A 13,179-nucleotide genomic window follows, 5' to 3' on the forward strand; every position below is an offset into this window, starting at 1 on the left:
GCCCACGGATTATAGTCTCACTTGGTTTGCCGGGTCTTCTCACGCACTGCATATTTCCAAAGGTCTCGGTCTCTAGTCATTGCCTCTGTGAGGCCTAATGTTTGAAGGTTGTGCTTCACCACCTCATCCCAGGCCTTCTTGGATCTACCTCTTCCACAGGTTCCCTCAATAGCTAGGGTGTGGCACTTTTTCACACAGCTATCTTCAGCCTTTCTCGCCACATGACCATACCAGCACAGTTGTCTCTCTTGCACACCACAACTGATGCTTCTTAGGTCTAACTTTTCTCTCAAGGTACTTACACTCTGTCGAGTATGCACACTGACATTACACATCCAGCAGATCATGCTAGCTTCATTCCTTGCGAACTTACGCATGTCCTCTTTCTCACTGATATGTAGCATGGCTGTTCATACACATGTGTCACACAATCTACCTTTTACTCTGAGAAAAAGGCCCTTTGTCACCAGCAGAGGTAAGAGCTCTCTGGTATATATATATATATATATATATATATATATATATATATATATATTATATATATATATATTATATATATATATATATATATATATACGAGGGACGTTCAATAAGTAACGCCTCTGACCCACTTGCAGTTGTTTGATCTAGCTGAAATTTTGCATGTGCAATTATTTATATCTCTATAGATTAAGTGGCAAATTACAGCTCTGAGCTAATTGTGGTTTCTGATTTACAGGTGTTTGAACTGAGTCAAGTGTGAAATGGAGCCTGTTGAGTGTCGAGCAGTGATCCGGTTTTTGTATTTGAAAGGACGCACACCACGGGAGACTTTTGATGAAATGAAAGTAACTTATGGTAATGATGCCCCATCATATGACCTTGTAAAACTCTGGCATCGTGAATTCAAACATGGTCGGAACTCTGTGGAAACAGCTCCCAGATCTGGTCACCCCCTTCTGCCATTGATGAGGTATCTGTCCGTCAAGTTGAGGCTGCCATTTTGGAAGATCGATGCATAACTATTCGCCAAATAGCCCATGAGGTCAAGATTAGTACCGGGTCTGTGGAAACTATCATTCATGACCATTTGCATATGCAAAAGGTGTCTGCCAGATGGATTCCCAGGTTGCTCACACCTTTCCAGAAGCAAGAACGCGTTGAGTGCTCGAGGATGAATTTGGAGATGTGCCAAGAAGATGAGTCAAAATTTTTCAAAAGACTGATTACACAGGATGAAACTTGGGTCCATCACTATGATTCAGAGACCAAAGCCCAGTCAATGCAGTGGAAGCACCGTGACTCACCTCCTCCAAAGAAGGCAAGGGTGCAGCCCTCCGCTGGCAAGGTCATGCTCACAGTCTTCTGGGACCAGGACGGAGTAGTGATGACAGATTTCCTGGCAAAGAGTACCACAATTACAGGAGCCTATTATGCTTCACTTTTGAGGAAATTATGAGAAGCTATCAAAATCAAGAGGTGGGGCAAGATCAGCAAAGGCATTCTCCTCCTGCAGGACAACGCTCCGGTTCACAACTCGCGTGTCGCCAGATCAGAAGCACAGGCGTGCTGCTATGAACTCCTCCCCCATCCCCCCAACGCTCCTGACCTTGCACTCTCTGATTTTCACCTCTTCCCAACCATGAAGTTTTTTTTTAAAGGAAAGCATTTCACAGATGATGCAGCCTTGATTTCTAAAGTCACGTCGTGGTTGGAGGACGAAGCTGGGGTCTTCTACAAAAACGGTCTCCAGCGCTGCATCAAACGATGGGAGAAATGCGTAACTCTGGGTGGTTCCTATGTAGAAAAAGACTAATAACTGTGCCAAGTTTCGTTGCTCTACTGCTATGGGAAGTGGGTCAGGGGCATTACTTATTGAACGCCCCTCGTATATATATATAAGAAAATCATCCGAACGTAGCCGTAGCCAGTACCGCATCAACTGGCCTCCGTGCTGTGGGCACGTAACAAACACCATCCAATCGTGGCTGTGCCAGCCTGGCCTGGCCTCCGTGCCGGTGGCACGTAAAAATCACCATCCGAGCGTGGCCGTTGGCCAGCCTCATCTAGCACCTGTGTCGGTGGCACATAAAAAGCACCCAGTGGTTGGCATTAGGAAGGGCATCCAGCTGTAGAAACAGTGCCAGATCTGACTGGCCTGGTGCAGCCTCCTGGCTTCCCAGACCCCAGTTGAACCGTCCAACCCATGCTAGCATGGAAAGCGGACGTTAAACGATGATGATGATGATGATGATGATATATATATATATATATATTATATAATTAGGGCTTAGTAAAATAAATTACTTTGCCACATACTGAACTTACTAGAAATAGCAGCCAAAAAAAAAGCTTTTTAGCCATTTCTACTACTTAAAGGAAATTTCTCTCAGATAATGTTTACTCAAAATAACTCACTTCGTGAGTTATTTTGAGTAAACATTATCTGAGAGAAATTTCCTTTAAGTAGTAGAAATGGCTAAAAAGCTTTTTTTTTGGCTGCTATTTCTAGTAAGTTCAGTATGTGGCAAAGTAATTTATTTTACTAAGCCCTAATTATATAATGTAATATTTTGAATATTTTGAATTCGCCTTAAATGGTCCTTTTACATACTGAATACTTGGTGAAATTGATTAATAACTAATTAATTTTACCCTCAATTGTTGATATATATATATATATATATATATATATAGAGAGAGAGAGAGAGAGAGAGAGAGAGAGAGAGAGAGAGGAAGAGAGAGAGAGATACATATATATATATATGTATAAATGATTGCAGCAGCAAATGTTACAACTATTGAAGTTGATAATGAAACCGAAGAATACATTTTCACCTGACCATGTAGCAAATTCCATATGACACCAAAGAATGTCAGAATTAGATGGATAATATGAAAATACATCTACTTTTAAGTAAACTAGGGACAGATGAGCATGAGAAGTATAGTATCACCAAAAAAAGCATCTGACATAAATTTCACCAACACAGTTGACATTTTGTGCAAAATGTTTAGTGAAAAGAGCTCAATGTTTATACTCGATGGAAATGTTTAAACATAGAAAAGAGCGAAGATGAAGACTTCACTACTTACACAGGCAGAGTCAACAAAGAATATGAGAGATTTAGGCAAGATATGCTTATTCCAGATTCATTCAATTGTTTGAATTTTGCATGAGGATTGACAAATAAAAGGGATGCAGAAATCCGAACATAATTTCTATCAAAACTGGAAATGAATGAGGATTTGACATCACAGAAAGTGTCAGAAGAACGTGATAGGATATTAAAATTAAGCAATGACACGGAAGAAATTCAATGGAAAGAGTGTTTCCACATAAGACCAGTGCAAAAATGGCAGAAAACAAACAAAGTGTTGCAGATAAAACAGAAAAAGTATTGGGTTGTAGATCCATGTATGGCATGCGATGGGAAGCACTTGAAGAGTGATTGTCCATATATAAAAGCAAAGTGCTTTCACTGCAGGTTTACTGGACATATAAAATCGTACTGCAAAAGTAGACTGATATAAAAGTAGAACAAACAAGGAAAGATAAATAGCTTGTCAGCAGGAAAAGTTACGAGCACAACAAATAGAAAATTCGTGAGAATTGAAAACACTAGTGTCTGAATGCAATTAGACATGGGATGTGATATCACAATCATAAACAAGAAAACATGGGAACAAGTGGGTAAACCAAAATTATGTAGTTCAAACAAATAATGTAGGGTGTTAAGGAATAAAATTATATTTCACGGGAGAATGTAATATATTGTTCAAAGGCCAAACAGAAAAAGTGAATGTTTATGTGTTGAAAAAATCCATGAATTTATTTGCCACTGAATGTATGAAGAAATTTAATTTATGGGTTACACTGATAAGAGCTTTGTGCAATAATGTAAACAGAGCAGTCAAATGATAGAACAAGGTTGATGAACTGAAACAGAAAAAGTGACAGGGGACATCCTTTGTGAACTACCAGTAACTTTGGAAGGAATAAAAAGAAATGCAAGAAATGACAAATTTATTAATGAGACAAAAAGAAAACCGTGGTCAACAAAAGGAAATGAAGAAAGGTCTGATGCAGAGAAACCTCAAGATGTGTGTACTCAATATGTGATGGTGTACTAATGTACACTCAGAGGGTGGTCATACCACAGACATTACAGAAGAGACTGCTGAAAGTGTTCCATGAGGGACTCCCAGGCATCTATAGAATGAAAGCACTGATGTGAAGTTTCGTATACTATCCAAGCAAGAACCAGGAAGTAGAAAACCTGCAGAGGATGTGTGATGGCAGTGAAAATACCATGCTCTCAATTGCATACCAATTTTGCAGGCCTGGTAAATGGATATTATTACTTAATAGTAGTGCACAGCTACACAAAATAGCCTGAGCTTGTGAGGTGTAAATGACCAACCTCATATACAGTAATAAACTTCTCACACGAGTTGTGCACAAGATTTGGTGTACTGGATATAATTGTTTCTGATAATAGAACACAGTTTGTATCCTGCGAGATGTTCATATTAGAACATAAAACTATAGCACCTTATCACTCTAGATCGAATGTTTTACATCTTTGACAAACATTGGATATATATTTAATGAAGCACAGGTAAAATCAATGTGTTCACACAGCATACTTCATGAGACTCCAAAATGCCCTCTCAGCGATTCATACCAACCTTTTGTTTCAAGTAATACGCTACTCTTTATAAGAGTTTGGCTTGTCCATTCTTCCAGTACCCCCAGAGGTGTCAATGACTCTCACCACAACATCTCTCCCTTTGATATTGACTTACATTGGAAGTCAATATTATTTTTATTTATTTATTTTTTCCTTTCATCACATCTCCCTGTTTGGGATTTTCCTCCTAGGAAGTTTAATATTTCTTTTGTTTAGGCACTACTTCCAACTGTTCTGTTTGTTTCCAATTTCTTGTGCTGCCCAGCCTAGGTTCAATTTCTTGTGGTGTTTGAACATCAAAGGTGTCATAGAACACTTCCATAGGTATCTCTTTTCTTTTTTCTGTATATCTATTTTTTGGCTGGTTTAAACGTCTAGGTGTTCCTATTTTTCACCTCTTATCATATGTCATTTTGCCTATCCTTTTTATTACTACTCAGTCTTGTCTCCCATTTTTATATATTTTGAAAAATACCTTGTCACTGATATTAAAATACTTTGTCGTATTTTTAGCATTTTCCCTATTTGATTTTCTTACTGTTAGTATAGCTTGTCAAAAATTGACTTTATTTTTGGTGTAAACATTAGTTCCACAGGTGACTTGCCCGAAAAAGATTTTGGGTTTGGTGTTATCCGATAAACCCTCGAGAACTGTGTCAATGCTGCATCATCGATGAGCTCATTTCTTGATTTCTTTAATGCTCTCTACAGTTACACATTTCTAGCCATTTTGTAAAGCTATCTACCATTATTAGATATGATCGGTTTAATGATCCTGTGAAATCTATGTGTAGTCTGGACCACGGAATATCGGTCTTGAGCCAAGGTTGAAATTTTCTAGTGGGTGATTTTGCTGAAAAAGCACAACCTCTGCAAGATTTTACCACCAGCTTTTCAATATCTAGGTCCATTTTTGGCCAGTAAACATCATTCTTCATAAGTGGCTTCATCCTAGAAATTTCTGGAAGTCCAGTGTGGAATTCCTTTAACATTCGTCCTGGTAGTGAAGTAGGCATTACAACCGTCTGTGTATGCATAAGCATATTATTGCGTATTGAATACAGATTCAAAACTATGTTACGTCCAGCCATATGTATTTTTTTATTTATTTCTTCTGATGTCACTATTTTTTCATTTTTATGATAAACTCGTCTGTCACTGCCTTAATTTATATTTCCTCCAATGTGACAAGCAATTCACGCACAATATTGCACAATATATTTTTTATTTCATTTTCAACTTTTAACGCTGCTATCACTATGTCTTCCAGTGGTTCACCCTATTTTGGTTTCAACCTTGACAAATCATCTGCATGTCCAATTTTTTCGGTGGCAAATACTCAAGTTTGAAGTCATAATTCAGTAGGATTGTTCCCCAGGACTGTCTTGACATTTGTTTTTCCTTTTTCTTATCCATTTCAGGTCAACATGCATGTATCTTAGAGTAATCTTTTTCTTCAATCCTTGAACCACTTCCTGTAGAGTTAATTTTTGGTCCTGCTCTAATTTTGTTAATATACAGGATTGTATATCAGCATCTTTTCTTACAGTTAACCCTTGAACAAAAATTAGACATTTGAATAAATCCAGGGTTTATTCATTTAATTTGAATTTTTCACACTCTTTGTTAACGACCCCAAAATATGTGATGAAATCTTCATCATCTTTTTTAACTAAATTCAAACACTGCCAACGAGTATTGAACAGGGAACTTCTTTCACTGAACATTCTAGATAACAATTTGCGTCATCGAAACAACTCTCACCTGGTTTCTTCAGCAGAATATAATTACAGTATTTTTCGTGTTCGACAGGGGATAACTTTCTTAAAACTAGTCGCACCTTCTTCTCGTCATTCTAATGTTTACCTTCTTCTTTGAAGATTTCTTTGTATCTTCTGAAACATGCAGAAAAAGTGGTACCTTCTTCTGGGTTCATAAATAAATACTCCAATTGAGTTTGCTCCAATTGACGAGAACGAACCTGAAGTATATTCAGACTTCTTCAACGTTACTTCCAATAACTGGTGGTATTGTTGTTGTTGCTGTTGTTGCTGCAGTTGTTGATGTTGTAACTTCTCTACGCAAGCCAATAAGTCTTCCATGTTAATGATTTTTTTCTTTGATTTTATACCAAAAAAAATTTTATCATCCGACGCAAGCTTTGAATATCTCGTCGCCATTTTTATATCCTCGTCAAACGTTGGATATATAATTTAAAGAAGCAGAGATAAAAATCAATGTGTTCTCATGACATACTTCACAAGACTCCAAAACACCCTCTCCATGACTCCTACTGACCTTTTTGTCTCCACTAGTACGCTACTCTTTAAAATAATTTGGCTAGTCTATTCTTCCAATCAGCCTGTGGTGTCAATGACTCTCAATGAAAGGGCTGAGTGGTTCATGGACACTTTTAAGAGAGCTTTAAAAAGAGCTAATAAAGAGACCATGGACAAGGTCGCAATCCAACGATTCTTAAATGTATACAGGGTAACTCTGAACTAAAATGTGCCAGAAGGAAATTCACAAGCTGAGTTAATGTTTGCCAGAGCGGTGAAGTCGGTATTCAATAAACTGTTAGCAGTGAAGAAAGAAATACATGCAGAAATAGAAATCAGATTAAGGAAAGAGTCATAGAAAAGGTTCCAACATCATAACAAGAATTCAAAACCACAAAGGAAAGGAAGACCACTGAATTCCTAAAAGTAGACCCCAAGAAGAAAAGATATTGAGTAGATAAAAAAAGGAAGAGGTAGAGTGAATAAAAGAAATTGATTGTTAATAAAGAAATTGAAAGGCGAGATGTTGTGTAGTACAATGCCAGATAAAGCCATTCTATTGATGACTTGGGAAAATAACAATATCTACAGATCTATATTTAAGAGATGAGGAATTATGTAAATTATTTACATTTGATGGATATTTGTCCACATTTTGTTTGTTGTTAACATTTTGGCTGATATACTCTCCAGCCTTTATCAGGGAAATTTCAAACCTGGGTTCTCATTCCAAAGGTATTTTTTGGTGTTATTATTATTATTATTATTCAGGGCACTGCTTGGAATCGAACTTAGAATCTTCGGGTTAGTACCCCGCTCTCTTAACCATTATGCCATATGCCCTTGGGAAATTATGGAGTGAATTTTAGGGCCTATAAATCTAATATTCTCCTATCCTTCCTTAATACCGGTTCCCATATGCTGCTCATATCTGCACTCGGTCTGCTTAGGAGGTTGTTGTGTCCTAGCATATGTGCTGCTTCTTTTAGTTTTCGTATTTCCAGTGGTGTTCTCTGTCTATTATTTTAACTTCATCCCACAGGGGGAGGTGGTCTCCATTTTCCCATACATGATCAGCTATACCCGATTTATCAGTATCTCCTCGTGTCACAGCTTTGTGATGTTCCTCTACCCTTATTTTGAGGGTGCAGCATGTTTCGCCTTTGTATACCCTACCCCAGGTGCATGGGATGGAGTACATGCAGTCTTTGGTCATATTCTCTTCTATTGGTGGTTTTACTCGAAGGAGATATCTGTGAAGTGTTGTATTACTCTTGAATACTGTCCTGATGTCATATGGGCCACACATCTTTTGTATCTTTTCGGAGAAGCCTTTCACATAGGGTAGACAAACTGTGGACAGTTTATTGACCTCATCCTCTCTCTTCTTCATAATTGGAGTGGATAGTATACTTTTGGGGTTAGTTGTTGCTTAATGGATTGTTATTGAGCTTGATCATTTCTTCGTGGTGGGTATCACGATCACTACTTATATTCTTTGCTCAGTGTTTTAGACACTGAGCAATCCCTTTCTTTACACTGTATGGATGGTGGGAATTGAAGTTGAGGTATCGTCCAGTAAAGGTCAGCTTGTGGTATACGGATGTCCTGAATCCATACTTGTCCAGGAATGCCAGCTGATTGTCTTTTTCTTTTTCCATTATGAGCTGTATGGATGGCTTTATTGAGTTCAAATGGTCTAACAGCACTTGGACATCTTCCTGGTGGGGCCAGAGTATGAAGGTGTCATTAACATATCGCAGCCATAAGGTTGGTTTTAGTGGTGTTGATCCTAAAGCCAAATTCTCAAAGTATTCCATGTGTATATTGGCTATTATTGGTGATAATGGTAAACCTATAGCTAAACCCTCTTCTTGTTGATATATATCAGTGTCCATACTGAAGTAGGTAGTTTCTACACAGAAGGTCAACATTTCCATCAATTTTCTTATTGGCATACTAGTGCATTCTTTTAGATGGGTGTCTGTCACTAGTTTTTCTTGTATCACTGATAGTGCTTCACCAGTTGGGACTTTAGTGAACAGACTTATCACATCTAGACTCACCATCTGGTTGGATTCAATGGGGGTATCCTTGGTCACTTATGTGAAGTGGGTGGAATTCTTCACGTACGAAACTGACTTTCCTGCTAATGGACTGATTATATCCATAACGAAGTGGCTCAGTGGATAACATGCTGAACCTCTACAGCTCACTATAGGTCTTAACGGAATACCATCCTTGTGAATCTTAGGGCGACCGTACATGTGTGGTAGTTTACTGTGGTGTTGAGTCAGTTGTGTGTACTTCATTGGTGTAAAGTGATCCTTATTCTTGATCAAGATCCATGACAGCTTCCTCTTTGTTTTCAGAGTTGGGTCTTTCTTTACTTTGCTGTAGCTACCATCACTTACAAGACTTGCCAACTTTTCATAGTAGTCAGACTTGTTCATCACCACTGAAGCATTTCCCTTGTCCACTGGAAGTATTATGATGGAATTGTCACTCTGTGATCTTTTGATAGTGAACTTTTCTCCTTTAGTGGTGTTTGTTTTTGAAAGTTTTGTTTTTTCCAGTACCTGTCTCACTTTCCACCTTAGTTCACCTCCTTTAGCTTTTGGTATCTTTATGGCTATCTCTTCATTATGTCCAAGTATGGAATACGCTTGATGGTTGTCACAAAGTTGAAACCTTTGTTAAGTACTGCTTCTTCAGAGCTTTCTAGATGTCATCTACTTACGGATTTCAGTCTTCATTCTCTGACATTCATAAACTTCTTAATCTGGCGTGTCTTCACCATTTCAAATTCTTTCATGCACGACTTTTCTAGATCTTGTTGGATTCTCTTTCTATCATCGTCTCTGGTCATTTTCCTAAGTAATGAAGATAACCTCTCTTTGATTTCATTATTTAGTCGATGTTTTTTCCAATGGTTGTAATGGATCCTCTCACGGACAAGGGCGTGTCCAGCCCTTTCCGCTACTCTTCTAGCTTTAAATGAATCCACTGGGGTCATTATATTCAAGCCAGGTGGTATTAGCTTCGAGTCCCTACATCTACACAGGAAAGTTAGATGGTTTGAAAGGCGAGCTAGTTTTTGATGGAGTTTCTCTATATGTCTCCATTGAAGTCTAATGTCGGCTCCATACCGATTAAATGATACAGTTCTATATTTAAGAGATAAGGAATTATTTACATTATTTATATTTGACAGATAATTCAGTGACCTGAATAATGATAATAATAATAATAATAATAACAATAACAACAACAACATAATAATACCTTAGGAATGAGAACCCAGGTTCAAAATTTCCCCAAGACACCTGATGAAGGCTGGAGGGTATATCAACCGAAATGTTGTGTTAACAACAAACAAGATGAAGACAAATATCCGTCAAATGTAAATAATGTATAACAATATCTGTCGGAGTGACAACCATCGTCAGAAGACAGATACACAAAGTGGCAAAAGACCACGTTACAACAAAGCCTAACACTGCTCACCACCCCTATTCCCTTCCCCTCCATCCCAATCTCTATGTTTATCAGATGATGAACATAGAGATTGAGAAGCAAATAAAATGATGGTAAAGTGTATGCAGGCTGAAGTCATATGTATGTTTGTGATGTCTACCAAATGCACATGTGAGCTATCTTCTCAGATGCAAAATGCTGTCCCCCATCCCTGGATCTCCCCAGCTCACACCCTTAGAGGTGACACAATGCTGGCACACTGAAAGGTAGGTCTGGTAAGATTGTTGAGATGCTTGAATGGAGATGTGTAGATTAGTGCAGCATCCAAGAAGTAAGGTGGAGAGGAAGTTCTGCCAGGTTCTTCACAGGCAAAGAACATGGGTATAAGATTTTCTGGTAGGGAACACTGATGGGGTCGGGGGCATGGGTATACTCATCATCATCATCATTGTTTAATGTCCATTTTCCATGCTGGCATGAGTTGGACAGTTTGACTGGGGACTGGCAAGCCACAAGGCCACACACCAGGCTCCAATCTGATCTGGATGCACTTTCTAACACCAACCGCTCTGAGAGTGTAGTGGATGTCTTTTACGTGCCACTGGCAAAGGAGCCAGTCAGGTGGCACAAGGCCTGAAATTTTGGGAGAGAGGTTAATCAATTACATCAACCCCAGTGTGTAACTGGTACTTATTTTAACAACCCTGAAAGGATGAAAGGTGAAGCTGACCTCAGTGGAATTTGAACCCAGAACGTTAACACAGATGAAATGTCACTAAACATTTTGTCCACATTTCCCAAACAACAACAACAACAACCAAAAGTACCAATCTTATAAGCCTGATTAATGCCACAACATCACATGGAATACATTGGTGAAAAAAACATCACAACCATTTACCCACAAAAGTAAACCAGGTGAACCTAATTTATAAATACTGCTTTGTGTTGGGCCCTCAATTCCTCGATGGGGTTGTAGGGGGGAACTATGCTGTTGGGTACTTTTAGACCTGGAGAGGCCAGGAGATGTGGCGATTTGCTGTACTTGAAAAACATCACGTGAAGCTAAATAAAATCACTGTCTTCACTGCGTACAGGTTTGTGCTTTCAGGGGTGGGTGCCACATGAAACCACACCCATGCTGGGGCTGTGTGTCAACACACCTGTGCCAGTGGCACATATTAAAAGCACCCAGCACATTAAGTGGTTGGCATTAGGAAGGACATCCAGCCATAGATTCCATGCCACAACAGACATTTGGACCCTGGCCAGCTCCACTTCAAACAATCCAACCCATGCCAGCATGGAAAGTGGACGTTAAATGAGGATGATGATGTCAATGGCCATCCCTCTGTAGGAATGACCAAAACTGATTTCTTCTAAAAAGAAGGAGAAAGAGAGAGAGAGAGATAGACAAAAAGAAAGTAAAAGTGAGAGGGAGAGGAAAAATTGACCCCAAAATAATCAAAGACAAAATTGATTCCCGCATTGCAATGAGTCAGAATGATTGCCACAAAGCATCCTATCTGGTGTTCTACTAACTTTGTGACTTGACCACTTCATTAACACAACAGAATTCACTTAAAAACAAGTTTATGTCACTAAAACATGTTGTCTTCACACACAACATTTTTTCTCATGATAATTAAGAAACTATTTTTAAAAACCAAAACACAGGACACTTTAAATATTTAATTAGATTGTTTATAATGAAGATAGCGAACCAGACCAGAGATTGAAAAACTAAAATCTAAAAACATCAATATAATAGAAATACAACAAAATGAAGTTGATTATTATGTGTCCGACCCTTGCCAGCATGGAATGTGGATGTTAAATCATGATGGTGATGATGATGTGCGTGCATGTACACTGGTACTGAACTCACAAACCACTCCCACAAACAAGCAGCCTTGAGATAGACTTAGGTGCACTCATCCTATCCTGCTGCAAAAACAACACAGATAATACATGAAGCAGAAGAAAAGCATCACAAGTCAACTGCGCTCCTATCCTATACACCCTCTACCAACACCCATATGCACCACCAAGTTAACCACAACATCACCTGTTGCACATATATACCCAGCTACCACGCAGGGCAGACATATACCCAACTCCATTTTGAACGCTTACTCATCATCATCATCTTCACCTCAATGAAGAAAGCAAACAAACACAAACATATATATTTATCTTGCATAAGACTTTGGAAGTGGGGACCTTGGTACAGAATTTCATAGGTTTTGAGTAGTGGGAAACCACCTTTTAGCTAATATTAGTAGTACCTGTTAGGGTTCCAAATATGGTTTACCTAGCAGCTTTAGGTATAAAACCACCACTATGGAAGCACTCCGTCTGTTACGACGATGAGGGTTCCAGTTGATCCGATCAACGGAACAGCCTGCTCGTGAAATTAACGTGTAAGTGGCTGAGCACTCCACAGACACGTGCACCCTTAACGTAGTTCTCGGGGATATTCAGCGTGACACAGAGAGTGACAAGGCCGGCCCCTTGAAATACAGGTACAACAGAAACAGGAAGTAAGAGTGAGAGAAAGTTGTGGTGAAAGAGTACAGCAGGGATCACCACCATCCCCTGCCAGAGCCTCATGGAGCTTTAGGTGTTTTCGCTCAAAAACACCCCCAACGCCCGGTCTGGGAATCGAAACCGCGATCCTATGACCGCGAGTCCGCTGCCCTAACCACTGGGCCATTGCGCCTCCACCAAAACCACCACTACCATGTGTG

The sequence above is a fragment of the Octopus sinensis genome, unplaced genomic scaffold, assembly GCF_006345805.1.
Source record: "Octopus sinensis unplaced genomic scaffold, ASM634580v1 Contig14487, whole genome shotgun sequence".
Classification (NCBI taxonomy): Eukaryota; Metazoa; Mollusca; class Cephalopoda; order Octopoda; family Octopodidae; genus Octopus; species Octopus sinensis.